Source organism: Ambystoma mexicanum, chromosome 7q (genome assembly GCF_040938575.1).
Source record: "Ambystoma mexicanum isolate Mex_15411 chromosome 7q, UKY_AmexF1_1, whole genome shotgun sequence".
In the NCBI taxonomy this organism is placed as follows: domain Eukaryota; kingdom Metazoa; phylum Chordata; class Amphibia; order Caudata; family Ambystomatidae; genus Ambystoma; species Ambystoma mexicanum.
The window spans coordinates 174,245,246-174,261,205 of NC_090941.1; the positions used below are offsets into that span (position 1 = coordinate 174,245,246).

General features: G+C 44.4%; 1 protein-coding gene across 9 annotated transcripts in view; it reads right to left on the bottom strand.

The window, feature by feature from the left end:
• Positions 1 to 15,960, bottom strand: part of FARP1 (FERM, ARH/RhoGEF and pleckstrin domain protein 1) — a 1,178,254-nt gene that overhangs the window by 579,670 nt on the left and 582,624 nt on the right. The window lies entirely within an intron of this gene.

A 15,960-nucleotide genomic window follows, 5' to 3' on the forward strand; every position in this document is an offset into this window, starting at 1 on the left:
TACACAAATCACAGGTTTCACAGCAACTTTCACAACTTCAAGACTACAATTCAAACCCCGACTCTCCAACCTGTGCAAGCGCTGACAAAAAAAAATGGTTTTATTTGTTACTGGGATAGTAGCTAAGCAAGACATGTCCAAGTAAAGGTAATACAGACAGGCGTTTAACTTTATGCATTGATTCATGCAGTCTTCTTTCAACTTCTAAGCACTGTGATTATTATTACCTCAGTCAATTTACCGACCTCTTGGGGGTGCAAGATTAACTACCCAGCCAGTGTTTGACCATGAGATTCGCTACATGCAAAGGAAGCTCAGAGTATTAGTTCTCAGCTTTTCCACTGATGAGAGGATGCTTGTGCTACTGTACTCTGTGCTTTATCTATTGGGAGCAAAACCTGCTTTTCTGTCACAGTGTGGACCGTTATCGTGAGAACCATTTCCATACAGTTAACTTTTTGCACGTGTCGTGTGGATGAAACATACTTTAATCTCTTGCGAAGGAAAAACATAATTCTTACTCCCTTGAAATTCCATTTACTCTCAAAGTTCAAAAATAGGGAGTACAATACTCCCTCTCAAAATCTTATCTCGAGCACGGCTTACACTAGATGAATAGTTGCCCGACTGCATTTGCTAGCTAACATGTTAGATTAGTGGTTGTATACTACATCAGTTGTTTGCCATAAACTGTGGCAGACCGCATTAACTCACCTATTGCATCTGCTCCATGGTTGCTGTAGATTAATGGTTACCAAAAGTATTAACTGCCACCAACTTTACTTTGCCCCTTTATTGCCAACATATCAATTTGTTGCATACACTGAGGTTGATCCCACCAAGTCTGCGCCTCGATTTCCCACTTTAATTTTGACGCCAACTGTGTTTCGATTTAAAGTTTTTGCACAGCTCCTTTATACAAAGCATGTTCCAATTACAAAACACTGCAATAATATGATATAAGCAATTGTCGGAGGCGCATAACCAATCACCAAAAGCATCCCCAAGACATAGCATAAAGGCGGCAAAAGTAGACTTCATTAAATAGTAAATAGTCTGTAAGACACTTGTTAAAAAGAGAAAGTGGGAGAGGAACTAATCATAAAAAGAAAGCATTCCACATTTCATGAGAATTGAAAGGACCAGAAGCGAGAAGAAGCACACGCAGGATGTTGAGAAGAAAGAAGAAATTGTGAAGCAAAACAGAGTAGGATGATAAAGAGAACCATTTGAAAAGAAGTAGAGTCTGAGATGGAGGTGTCAGTGTTGGCTATAAACGTTTATTCAAGGGTAAAAAAGGAAAAGAAAACCCCATCTCGCCCCAACTCCAAGAGGGGGTTCCCTGCCTCGACTGAAAAAACTAGTGTCAGAATGTCCAAAGCAAAGGTCCCAGTGTCAAAATCCTATCTCTGTCCCTTACACTCTAAGCTAACTAAATCAAAGGAGATGTCTTCTTAGTCCAGAGGAAGGACTCCCTTCCCCTGGAAAAAGGCAGTTCTTGCCTTGGTAGGATTAGCTGTTGGGGAATGTCTCCCTTTCCCCAGCCTTCCTCAGACTTCTAATGTAGTTCCTTGGGGTCCCAGACCCAGGTTGGCAGTTCTGGCTTCTTCTTGCCATATACTGCACGACTAAGAGCAGCCTGGATGGCTGTCCAGTCAAATGGTCGAATATATTTGATCGAATGACAAATTGGTCGAATCAATTTGGTCGAAAAAAAAAAGGTCGAATTTTTTTTTTAAAGTATTTTTTTTTTGCTCTAGTATAGGTAAAAAAAAAAAAGGTTAAAAAAAGGTGTTTTAACACCAAAAACAGGGGTCGGGGGGGGGACCCCCCCAAAAAAAAAAAATAATAATAATTCGACCATTTTTTCGACCAAATTGATTCGACCATATTGTAATTCGATCAAATGCATTCGACCAAATGTCTGGTAACCGCCTGGATGCACTAACCAAGCTGCAGCGGGTTCCTGGCTCTAGTTGGCAGACCTGGTTCCCTCTCACGAGGTACTGCGTCAAAGAATAGCCTGGATACACTCCACAAGCTTTAGTGGGTCCCTGACCCTGGTGGGCAGACGTGGTCCCCTCTCACCAGGTACTGCAACAAAGAAGAGTAATCTGGATTCACTCCCCAGGTTGGGATGGCCAACACATACTTGGTTCACTAACCTGCAAAGTGCTGTATGAACTGTCCATTAACTTCCAGTTCTCTTTATTTGGGCATGAGTCCCAGATTTACAATTCCGGCCTTAGTTTTTCTTTGTGGGCTTGGTTCACTCTCCTGCTAAGCCTTAGTACAAATTCATGCACTTTGGTTTCCTTCCACTGCATTTGGATCCCAGACGCTCCTTTCACAGCCTTCGGATTCATGCCACCACCTCCTTGAGCCTTCAGCCCCTTCTCGGATACCCACGTACCTTGTGGTATGATCTGCATGAGTGTCTGCTCCCTTGAGGTAGCTGGACTTGTTCACAGGGTACCAGTAATTTCCTGGAGCTTCTGTTGCTCTGCGGCAGATCTTCAGTTTTCTCTCCTTCCGCGACAGCGTAGTCTTGCACTCTAGCACTTCCTAGGTCCCTGGGGCACCTAGAGTCTTCTCAGCATCGCAGTCAGCATGTCAGGTCCGTACTGCCTCTCGCAGTTACTAAAGGGAGGGCTTGACAACCTGAAGTCCCCTTTTTCAGTTTTAATCTGGTTTCTTCCAATCAATTGCTGCAAACCACTAGACTGGTAAAAGTGGTTCAGATGGTTATTCGGTATTGTTTTGCACTTTCTCCTAGTCTCAGTGCTAAGTGCTTATGTGGTAACTCACTAAGGATCTTCCTCGTCTCAGTACTCTCTACCTGGACTACTTAAGTACATGGGGTAGAGGAATGAGGTGAAGGAAAGATGGGGTAACTGTGGGAATGGGGTCTAGGGTCATAGGATTGGTGGGAATACCGTATTCTCCTGATGTGGTCGTCACTGGTCCCAAAGGGGGTTTCCCCTCCCTTGAGATCCACCCACTGATTATCATCCCCAGGGGGGTGAACAGGTAGCAGCCTCACCACCCTGGCCTCATGGGAAGGGGCTCTGCCTTCGGAAGTGGTCACAACATCCTGGGATCATCACACAATACATATAAAATAAAAATAAAATCTAGCGAGTATAGAAATCAAACAAAGCTGAGCCAAATAAAGAGATACATATGCAGCTTAAACAAAAAAGAATACAAATAACATCTAAATACAGAAGAGGCATGAGAGCACAATGTTGTAATCCGAAATAAAAGGAACAGCAATACCAAAGTCATGAAAGAACAATAATTCCTTACATTTTAAAGTTGATATCGACATGCATGCACGTACAATATGATCCTGACAAAACAAAAAAAGTATAAAAAATAAAACCTAGCACTTTTTGAGAAGCAAAGTGCTGTAGGGAGAAGAGAAATAGAAAAGGGAGTGAGCATAGAAGCAGAAGCTGGACAGGATAATTAAATAGCATCAATTACATACTCTTGGATAGTGGTTGTTGGGAGCAAGTTCATTTTAGCATCAATTCATTAAGAGACCGGAGTACTGGCCTCCCGTTGCCTTTGTATTAACCTGAGCCCACTCCAGTATTCCTAAACCTTCTAGTAGCTGCAGACTACCACAAGACAACACCTAGGACACAGACCAACATATACACAATCAGACTAAACTGGGCAATTCCCCCGCTATTATCCCTTGACTGGTGCAGTGTGTAATCTGTCCAAAAAGGAGCAAAATATTTTCACACGGAAACCGCCTCTTATAAAGGGTCAGAGGACGAGTAGAAAATGTGACACTCTGCCTGTTTTAGCACCATGAGGAGCCCAGAGTTATGTTAAGTACTCAACACCAGAATCGTATCTGGCCAACTGTTAATCTCCCTCACCACCTGTCTCCCTCCTAACGCTTCACTATTTCACGTTGGAAATGCACCACCTCACAGAGAGGCTGCACACAATCTGAAGTAAGGTGTGGTAGAATGAATGGGCCAGCCAGTACGCACTTGTTAGCTCCTATACTTTTTCTCAGGCTCAGACACAACCACGCTTTGCCCTGAACAGGCAGGAAAAAAAGAAAATGGGAAGTGACTCTACAATCAAAATCCCGGGCCAACACGGACCTCTAGAGACAACGTAGATAAGTCACAGAAGGGGTCAGAGACCACCCCCCTTTCCCTCTCTTCCTGGTCTCTCCTTGGGCCTCCTACCAAACCCCAGTACCCCTTTGGGGGCATCCTTACTGGGTTGAGGTGAAATCCGTCAGCCACACGTCACAAGCGGCCTACTGCAAGACAAGCAACTCCGTGTCCCACACAGACTGCCTAGTTCAAATCCGTCAAGAATGACCGTAATGACTAAATGAGGGAAAATACAGCAACACACGCCGTAAAATATCCTGATCCTCCCCCTCACACTTTCCCCCTCCTTCCTTCATGCCGCAACACAGGAAGGGAAGAAAGCAGCTAGGCTCTATCCCTCACAAAGAAACGCTGGCAATTGATACCAGTACGTGGCTATATTCTCCCACGGCTCCCGGCACGGCCCACAGACTCAACCCTGGGAAGGGGAAAGCAACGGCCTGCCAGGAAAACTGAGTAACTCTGGGGACGTCCCTTCACAGAGACGGCGTCACTGCCCTCTGCATTCCCTCACACCTCTCTCTCCCTCTCCTGACAAATACATTGTGGTTTTATGTCCCCTGGGGACCTTGCACCTGCGTTTGCCGGCAGGTGGGCTCCAGCCAGACCGGATGTGAAATCACCTCACGCATATGGCCACTGCCCGTGCTGGTGGAGCATACCATCATCCCCCCTCGCGCTGGACACAAGACAGAACGGGAAGGCGGCACACCAAACAAACAAGCACACACACACTCCCTCCACTAAACAGAAACCCGGAATAAATGCAGGGTTACACATGTGCTAAGAAACGAAAATCAGAATTTAAGGAACCAAGGAGGACAGTAAATGAGAAAACGATATGTGGGTAACTGGGTCTCAGAGCGCTCAAGGCAGACAATGGTTCCTCCCAATTGACCAATTGGGAGAGGGACTGCTGCTGTCTCAAAGGATCATAGGTTAACCCGAACCTGTATATACATTAACATGTGACAAATTAAGTAGTGTTTCAGAAATTTCTAGACAAGATCTAACAACCCTGGAAATTGTTTATTCATAAGACATTGAGAGGCCCAAAAACTGTGCCAACACGTGTTTCGACCGATTTGGTCTTTTTCAAGTCTGGGCCTATTTACAAACATACATATTTTGTGTCCGAGGTGGATGGCTCAAGATAGAAACGACAAAGAGGCGTGGTTCCAAAGAAAAAAATACAACAACATAATGGGTCAAACGTGATTCCAAAAAACATGCATTTGTCATACCATACATCAATGTGTGAAAATGAGAAAGCCAAATGTCACGATACGGAATCACAATCATAACAAAAACAAATGATAAATCAAATAGAGAAACTCAGAGCAACCGGGTACTTCCGAATTGCACATAAGAACACAGCAATAAAAATCTTTTATTTTCCCAGTCACCCCACTAACCTAACTCATACCCTTTTATATATGCCATAGTCCCTGGAAACCATGCACATGGCAGCTGTGTACAGTATAAAGCACAATAACATAACAGCCATAAGGGAAATTTCCTGACGAGTCCGTTGGACTCTAACTTTTCTTTGAAACTCCTCCATTACCCACAACCCTATACCACCACAGGCCATGCGCTTTTACGTGCGCGCTTTTTCGGCAAAGAGCTTTTTTGATAAGAGCTGTTGTGGCTCATTGCCTCAAGAATATCATTGCATACCTAGTAAGCTTTATGTTTTATGCCTCACTCCTCACACGTTACCACTCGATATTGGATCGAAGGCGTTTATTGTTGACTCGCTGTTGACTCATTGTTATTGTATTTTATTGCATTAGCTACAAATTAATCTGGAGCTTTATAATTACTGATTGAAGTTTATGGAATTATACACATTATCAGATATGCCGCCTAAATCCCAAATTTTGAAACTTGTTCGGCGTTTTAAGAATACGCCCGCCAAACAAAGTCATTCGCTATCCTCTCACAAAACAAGCACAATAGCAGAGCGGCTTGGCGACTGAGTCCGGCTGATATTCGCACATTCTACCAGCCTGTTTCAGCTTCATTAACAACTCCCTCTAAAGGTACTAACGATATTATAATGGCAGGCGCCCAAGAGTCGCTTGTTGCCCCCCCTAATTCCCCTCATCAGAGACATCACGATGGCTGCTGTCTCAATTACCGGTTCTTCACTGAATGCGGCTCATAACAATGCTCAAATAAGCCCCAGGATCCTCCATATAACGAAAAAATTACCACTGGAACGATACCTAGCTGTAATATTGATCTGCCAATCGACCATCCGTTTTCTCAAATAAATATTCAATCTCCGACAAAAGCAAACTGCTTTGATGCCCTTGCTGAAGACGCTCAGTTTGCTAACATTTCAATGCAGGCGGGGCATTCCTTTCAAGCGGGGCATTCCTTTCAAGCATCCACTCAAAGCAATCGTCTGAAAAGAAGCTTTAAAAAGCAAGATGCTCCACTTTTTAATTTATCTCAGTCCCCTGTTATGTTCTCAAATCCTACCCAATCTTGTTCATCTGCTGGTCCAGACTCTCAATCCTCTGTGCCTCTACCAGAGTCAAGCCTTCAAAATTCTACTTTGTCAGCTTTAACTGTACCTTCAGCCACGATGCTTACGTTCCCTCCGTTATTACAAACTATTTTAGATTCCTTGAACTTGACAACTGCAATTTTATTCAAATTATATAAAACCTTGGACACGCGTTTAAAACATCAAAATCTTCTTATAAGTAACCTATTGAATCAACAAACCCTGAGCCCCAAATCATTAGCCTCTCTTTTGTCAAATAGACACATTATTAGCAGACCAAATGGCTACTGCATCTAACAACTCTTTGCATTCATCTTTGATTCAAACTTGCATATCCAAAATACTAATAGAACTGAAAGCTCACCTCCAGCTCAAACCAGACGCAGTTTTGCCTGCGCTTCCTGACAATATGGCAAACGCCGCCTCACAACAAAATCTAGTGAGTTCTGAGCTGGATTCAGAGAAATCCATAATTGATCTTACAGCCCCAGACAAAGCGAATAACAACTCCCTTATTACATCTGATAAAGGGAAGAATATTTCAAAGCAAACAAAAAAAAAAAAAAAGAATAATAACCCGGATAAACTAATTCTGGTACAAGACATTGCCAAGTACTGTAAACCTGTTATAAAAAAAATATACATCTTTTGCTCCTAATAGCCAGCAAAAAAAAAAATGGAAGATAACAGACCCACTGAACATGCTGAAACGAAACTATTTTTAAAAAACTTAACCAAACCTAAAAATGGTTTATTAAAAACATATGCAGCCATCTCAAAAAATATGCTAAATTGAACAAAGTATAAGCTATTTTAAAAGAATCAACCAAGAAAAATAAAAGCACGCCCACTCATCAATCCTTAGATGATCTAGTGGACGAAATTGATGCACAATCCAAATCATTGAAGGTTCCTCCAGCTTCTTACCGTATTCCTGCTCAGGAAGCAGTAAATGGTCCATTAGGTAAGACAACATCTGATATAGAATGACGTCTTTTACAGCTGGAAAATTCATTGAATCCACAAACTCTGATGTCAAATCTCTCTACAACTCATTACTCTACTCAACCTAACTGTACTGCCATCTGCAACAACTCAATTTTAGGGTTGCCGACATAAGACCATCTGCCCCTTCACAGACTCAAATAACGTGCTGTGATCAGCACGATAGGCTTCACTACATTTACCTTCTGTCTCAGTAAAAGACCAATCTTTACATTCTAGGCTATCACAGACGGAGAAACATCTGATGCATCAAACGACTCTCAATCAGAATTCTCTACCAAATACCAAATGCACACTGAAACATCTCTGCACTCTGTTCCAAACATTCAAGACAAATCTATAATTGCTAATAAAGAAAAGGCCCTTGTCACCGGAACGAATTACCATACCTTGATTATACAATGCAGACCTGGCCCATACAATATATTTGATCTGAACCGTTCATCGGTCCTAAATATATTTGCGGACATTCCCTCACTTGAAGATTTCACCTCCTTTGATATCGACAGTTGAATTTCTAGATGACCCACTTCTCACAAGCGCACGATTGTGGATGAAATCTGGTGTCATCTTAAATCTTATCTGGCAGGCCAGACAAGACATCTTTAACTTAGGTTTTACAATGCAGTATGAAACCTTTCAGAAAGAATTACTGACAAATAAACTACAAGGAAATTCATATCAAAGACAGCAGAAATTGACAGGTTCAGATTGAACGACTTTTAGAAACCCTCGTAGTGAGTCCTGATCATGATTGTCTCAATCGCAAGTAACATCCCAATGAACATTACTTAGTTGGAATGCACAGGGTTTAATTTCACTTTTAAACAATCCACCCTGTACCTTAATGATATTCAGGAGACTTGGTTAACTGACACCCCTGTTTGGAGCAATTTCAAACTCATATCGCTGAAGGCAATTAAACAACCTAAAGGCAGACCTAAGGCCGATCTGCTCACCGCAGTAAAGAAGTCATCAGGACTTTCTATCTCTGAATGGGCAACTCCAAATGACTATATGAATTTAGTCAAAATTTACACCAGTTCATCGACCATTGCATTGATTCATATATATTGGAACCAAGCAGACTTAAAATATGCTGATTTTTTTTTACAGATATAGAGCTCCTCCTCAATCTGGTTGCTCTAGACAACACAATCTGCTTGATTCTAGTAGTTGGAGATTTAAAGGATAGTTCCGGGACTTTTTTTTATTGTCCCTACGGTTCGGCCATGTGTTTTTAAGCATAAATCGGTAGATCGTAGAAAACTTTCCTATGGACCTTACCCGACTTTTCGTCCATTAACGCACTCGAAATCAGCCGCCATTTTCTGATAATCCTATCATTTCCCCCCATCGCCCTGGCTCACCTGCTTTTGCGGCACTAAATCAAATCCCCCGCCCCTGAGCCTGACATCAGCAGACGCGTACCGCCCATTTCCCAACGCCAAAGAACGTTTCGTGTCAACAATCGCTACGCCTCAGCTAATGAAGTGTCGCCATGGAAATGGCAGGATGCCTCTTTCCTCAATAAGTATAAACACACCGTTTCACAACACACAGCAGCAGATTTTCGATTCCATTCCTCTCTCTGTTTTACTTTGAGTATTCTGTGACTCGTTTCTGTGCTCTGGTCAGCTACCTTCGCCGCTTCTAGGCCTTGTGAACACCTGTACCATCTCTGTAAATTATTTTACTTTCTTTACCACACAATGGCTACAATAATGCCGTATATGTACGAGCCCGAGTACACCGAGGAGGAACTACTGGAAAGGCAAGCACGCGAAAACGATGGGGATTCGGACGGCAGTTGGGAGGACCAGTCAACCGATGAAGAGCCTGGACCATGTCGCATGGACGGCGTCTCCACCTGGTGCACGTGCAATCAGTGCGAGCTAATGCCAACTGAGGAGGAGAACTGCTGCTGCCGTGAAAATTCCGGGTGCTTGGCCTACATTTCGGAAGGCGAGCCAAGTCCGCAATGCATCACCGAGCTGCCAGAGTTCAGGGAAGCCTGCCTCTCACGGACCGTGTTGAGGATGATGATGGTGCTTATGCACGAACTTCGCGGCACTGTTCGTCCGCGTAATCCGAGTAACGAGTAAGTATACTCTGGTTGTGATGTCAGTGATGCCACTACTATGTCATGGTCGTCTCCCACATATAAAATTACATCTACATATCAATCGAATGCATGTAAATTGGTTCCATATTGTGCATTTTCTAGATAGAATTTTTTTCAAAGCAGAATGACATTTTTTACCTGAATCGACAGTGATAAGAAAGTTTTGTCATTTTAATACAGTTTGCATCTTTCATTTTCACAGGTGGTACAGGCTGGTGGCCTATCGTTGCTTCACTTGGTGGCTTCACGGGAGGCTCGGACACCGCGTTCGGAGAGTAATACCTGCCTGTGCGGTACTTGCCATTAGACAACATTTCCCCAGCGACAGTGGACAATACCGCGGATTTTCCCTGGATGTGCTGCAACCGGAACTTTACAATGTGTAATGTTTATTATTTATGTTCAATTGAAACTAAGATCTAAAATAAAACCCAACATATATTTTAACAATGGTTGTTTTGATTTTTTAAATGAATCTAGTGTGTCTCCATTGAATAGTCTTCCTGTGCCTTGTCTTGTCACACCACATGTCTCCGGCCAGCATCCTCCCTCACGCTGGCCGCCCACCTTCAATCCACGTAACCGTTGAACCCATATGCAGCAGACATACATATGTTATTTTCCGGGTTGGCATCAAGCCTCCCGGCCTTGCCTCCTCCCCCAAAAATACTTACCACACCACTTTGTTCAAGCGTTGGCAATAAAAGGAAGGCCGTTGGATTTTATTGATACAAAACATGGTTATAGGTAAATAATCAATATGGTTGATCATAATAAATCATCCTTTTGGGCACCGGGTACAGAGATGACCCCCTCTGGCCCGTGCCGCCTTGCCACCACAGGCCAGCCTGCTGCTGACTAACTGCCTAGGCATCCAGGGTCTTCAGGGTGAACTGCACCCATATATTCTCCTGGGAGGCTGAGGTATTTATAAACTCACCCCCCTGCCTTCCATGTACTAGATCCTTCAGCCTGCCTCTTACATGCAGTTAGATGGCCTCTCCTTGGTGAGGCCCTGCGGCAAACGAGTCTTGTCTGCACGACCAGCGCCCTAATCCACACCCCCCGCCCTATCAAAGGCAGTTCGCACCGGGGTACTTGCGCTGCCAAGTGGAGCTGTCGGGGAGCGATAAAGGCCAAGAGGTGCCAAAGACCATGTACACTTCAAAGTGGTCTATAGAGCATGGGTTGTTGTTCCCATGTCTACCTCCAGACCCCGTGTCTCCTGCCAAGCATCCCCCCTCACGCTGGAGGGCCCCCTGCAATCCACATAAGTGTGTCTCCATTCACGAGTCTTCTTGTGTCTTGTCTGCACGACCACAGCCCCAATCCACCCCCCGCCCTATCAAAGGCAGTTCGCACCGGGGTACTTGCGCTTCCAAGTGGAGCTGTCAGGGAGCGATAAAGGCCAAGAGGTGCCAAAGACCATGTACACTTCAAAGTGGTCTATAGAGCATGGGTTGTTGTTCCCATGTCTACCTCCAGACCCCGTGTCTCCTGCCAAGCATCCCCCCTCACGCTGGACGGCCCCCTGCAAACCGCATAATGCCACGACATATACACGTCATTCATTCACAAACGAATTCTTTATAACCCACTTCATATCTCTAATGAGCACTTCTTTGCGCTTTGCTAGTCAACCCGTGAAGGTGCTGGTTATCTGCTCTTCGTCTCCGTGAACTTCCGTGACCACTTCGAGGAAACTCCTCAGTTTGCAACCTGTGAACTGCTCCCTGTTCTACGACAAGAAACTACTCTGATCCCTGCATCTAACTGTTTGTTCGTCAAGGTAAGGCCATGTACCATAATCATTTTGCGTCCAATTTCTTTTCGTTCAAGACAGTACATGCAAGGAACTAGTCACATGTTCTGAGTTTACATTGGTATTCATAGAGAATTGTTGATCTTTACTTTTCAGAACTTTCCACAATGCCTGCCTTTCCATTGGCGGTTGCCCTTCGAAGACCCATAATAAATCTAAAGGTACTTTAATGCATGTTTTCCCTAAGACAATAGATCAGATAAGAGAATGGGTCCGATATTGCGGATATCCACCGTCTGAGCTTGAAAGTAGAGTCCTAGAAGTCTTTGCGGACAAGAGGGGTGATCGATACCGCATCTGCAGCAGGCACTTTACCTCTGACATGTACTCCACATCATTGCTAATAAAGAAGAACACACCGCGAGGCGAAAATTGCTCTCAACCGCTATTCCCACTCTATTCGTCCACATCCCTCCACTGGTGAGTCAAGTTTACGTATTTATCTCTCGGCCTTGCGGTAGTGTGTAGCATTAGCTAACAATAATTTCCCCATTTATGTATTCACTCAATATGAAGGCGGAAGATTCTCCATCCGTGTCGTTATTGCAGTCATCAGCCACTTCAAGCGCCGATCGGGTAATCTTACTTGGCTATTCTGCCACTGACTTGTTTTAGGCATGTAAATCAATAGTTTTAATTTATCGTGTAATTATTTTACCTAATGGTACACCCTTGTACTCGTCCTCTAGTCTTTCTTTTCAGTTATAATTATTGTTATCCAAAATAATGCAAGTACTGTCTTTCAGGGAGATGCTGAGGAGTCCAACGTATTGACGACTACCGTTTATGTCACTCAGATGCTCGAGGTACGTTTCCGGACAGTTCCATCGATGGAGATCATCAGATCTTGCATTCTTGTAGCGTGATTGTTACACACAATGTTTCTTTCGTTTTTAGCCATTGATATGTCCTTCTGTCGTCGCCCTCCTATGTGTCTTCTTTTTTCAATATTGTGTTCATTACTAATGAAAGTCCTATGTTTCAGGGAGTCGATGGAGCATTAGTCCAAGAAGAAGGGGGAGCATGCAGTTACGGGTCGGCACAAAAGCTTGCAGAAGTGTGCACCGCAGTTACATCGTCCCTTGATGTTCTTATGCATTTCGAGGTATGGATCCTGACAGTTCGATCAAGCGAAATCATATGACGTGATTACATCCGCTATACTTCCTTCTTTATTAACGCAAGTACTATGTTTCAGGGAGATGACGGAGCTTCTTCTACAAGAACATCACCCCTAGTAGTTGATGCAGATCTCTGGGTGGTGACACTTCCAACGATCAAGCAAATCGAATCATATTTACATATCCATTATTTATTTTAGACAACTGATCATTTGTGCAGGTCTATTTAGATGAGCCGTTCACGCCTGCACAAAGTTTGTTCTTTTTATCAAAATAGAAAACCATACTAATGCAATTACTGTGTTTCAGGGAGTTACTGAAGCATCATCTTCAATAATATCATCAATGGAAGTCTATGAGGAGCACAAGGTATGGATCTTGACAGTTCCATCCAACTAGATCAACTATGCGTGAATAATTGTCGTTTGAATGTTCTACACAAAGCGTTCATTCGTGTTTTGCTATTGAGATGTACGTGGGTATTGGTCCCCAAGTACATTGTGTTTTCGATATTAATATACATACTAATGAAAGTGCTATGTTTCAGGGAGTCGATGGAGCGTCAGTGCATGATGGATGTGCTTATCATGAAAATATAGTCGTTGCAGCGCAAGAGGAAGTGGAGACATGCACACACGAGTCGGAGCAACAGCGTCCTGATGTTGAAGTTCGAGGCAAGAAAGTTTCAAAGAAAAGAAAGCAAAAGAAGGTTAGTGTCCTGGTCACTATATTATGTTGTTTTTCACTGTTAATAGTTCAATACTGTAAATTGTGTTTAAACTGAACATCCCTTTTCCAATCTGTCCTCTAGTTGCGAGTGGGTGTACGAACTAGATCTACACAGACAGTGAAGCGAACGAGAGATGTTGCTTGTCAAACTTTTTGGCAGGGACTTGAGACTGGAGATGCATCGTGCCAATGGGAAGAATATGAAGTGATTGACAACGGAGCTATACCACATCCAGCCATTGATAGTGAATGTCCTCCTGGTAGTTCGGATGCAGTCGGAGATCAGTTCACAGACTCCACACCCGCAAAAACTAAGACCGCGAGAAAGTTGAAGAAATTGTCTTATTCACCCATCGCCGGAGAAGGAACAGATGTTGCAATGGAAGAGAATGAAGTGGACTACAATGAAACACCATCAATATCACTGAACATAGCGGAAGACAATATCAGAGATTCTACCTTTCATGTGACTGACATGTCCTCAATGTTACAGGCCGAACCAGCTGGGATGCAGAGTGACAGTATAAGGAAAGAGGCGAAATTCATTGTATTCGATAGTTGTTTGATTGATATTATTATTCGGATGAAATGTGGGCATTCGGTTGGTGGGGAAGTATGTGGGGAGCCATTGATTAATGTGACTCGTGCAATTCGAGGCACTAACCTTAAAATACATGCCACCTGTACAAAATATCATCCTTTCTCATGGTCTGCACAACCCATGCTGGGGCAACTGCCAGCAGGCAATCTACTTTGTGCAGCGGCTGCACTTTTTAGTGGTTCAAGTTTTTAAAAAGTTAGAGTCTTTCTTTCAGTTTGTGGGAATCCATTTCATTGCGAAAACTCAGTTCTACAAATACCAAACGGATTATCTATTTCCAGCCATTAGCGAAGCTTGGAGAATGGAAAAAATGTCTATTGATAGTTGTTAGGAAAGATTTCGTAATTGTAGGGAATTTTCCTTCCATGTGGCAACCCCTAAACTTTTTGCTATTGTTTTTAACCTTGTTCTTGACTTTGCCAGAGAAGTACAGCCTTCTGCCGCACTTCTCTGGGCTTTCGCTCCTTTCTTACGGGGAAACTGACATGCCCTTAAGACAGTCAGTACCGGGGAACGCTGTTTCCCGTAGTTTCTTTTATAGTGTTGCGGCTTTAGTGCAACATGACACAAGAGGGCACTGTAAGCTAAGTTACAGCTCTCTTGGGTCTCTAGCCTTCTACAGACCCTAGATACTCTTTTAGGATGGTATGTGATCGGTGCAAGTCATTCAGGGACTCGAATGGTGGCAGCGATCGTTTTGTTTATTTTGAGCTCCTTTTGGCGTTCTGAGCACGTTTTTGCCCTGAACCCAAAATGGTGGCCTGGCTCTCCAAAATGGCCAGACCACGAGGCTCCTTTGTCCTGTCCACTGACCGTCTTGCTCCCTTCACCTTCCCCAGGTCGGGCGACCCGGGGCCTTCCTTATTTGGGCATGTACTTTCCCGCGAAACGTGGTTGCTTTCGCGGGCTTCTACATGTCGTTTGTGTGCCTCCAGGGTGTGGGCTGGGATGTCTGGTCCCAATACACATCCTGGGTGCCAGAGAGTCTGGGGTGGTGTGAATGCCTGGGACCACCGTGGTCCGTGATTGGTCCACGTATGGTATGTGTGTTGATGAGCGGATCTCCCATTGGCTCCCCTCCGTTTTGGCGCGAAGGGAACCGTGGATAAGAGGGAGCTGGAAACACCACTGCCATGTCGATCTCCTGAGTTCTCACGAACGAAGGAATACAGGAGCCAAGTATCCTGCAACCAAGAGGCTGGACCGAGGAATCGCTGGTGACCCGCTGAAGGAATCCTCCTTTGCACTGCTGTCGTCCTGTGAAACCCCTTCCTCCTTGGATCGAACCAGAAGGCCTGTACTGGTGCTTCGACCTTTGGAATAGCAGGAACAGCTATTCCCGGCGACTTCATCATCTCCTGCCAAGTAAGCCTTCGGAAGTGTCTCTGGGCCATCCAGTTGACTGACCAGCTTACAAGGGAGTCCTGCTCTGCAACTGCCGCCAGGTTGTGTTGTATTTCGAGTCCTTGTCACTCTCCCACGCTTCGTACGCTTGGCGTCCCCAGGTCTGAAGGGAGGAGTGTACATTTGGCTTGAATACACACGGCCGCTCCGTTGTCCTGCTGCGGCAACAAAACTGTGCTGGTTTCGTCGATTGGGACGTCTTTTTGCTCTACACGACTACGAGGCGTTCCCTGCTCTTCTGAACCTGCCAGCTGCTGAATCTACGTGGAGAAGCCTGGGTCTGCTTGCTTCGGGGACCGGTGAGTAGTTTAGCTAGGATCTGGTCGCCCTCCTGCAGTATCCCATTGCTTTTCCCTGCTGTGTAAAAACAGCACCCTTTTTGACCGTACTCGCGCTCTGCTTCTGCCCGCTGTGGAGGCTGCGCTTGAGTTGCGGAACCTGTTCTCCTTCTGCTGTGCACTAACCCGAACTGCCTGACTTCCTCCGA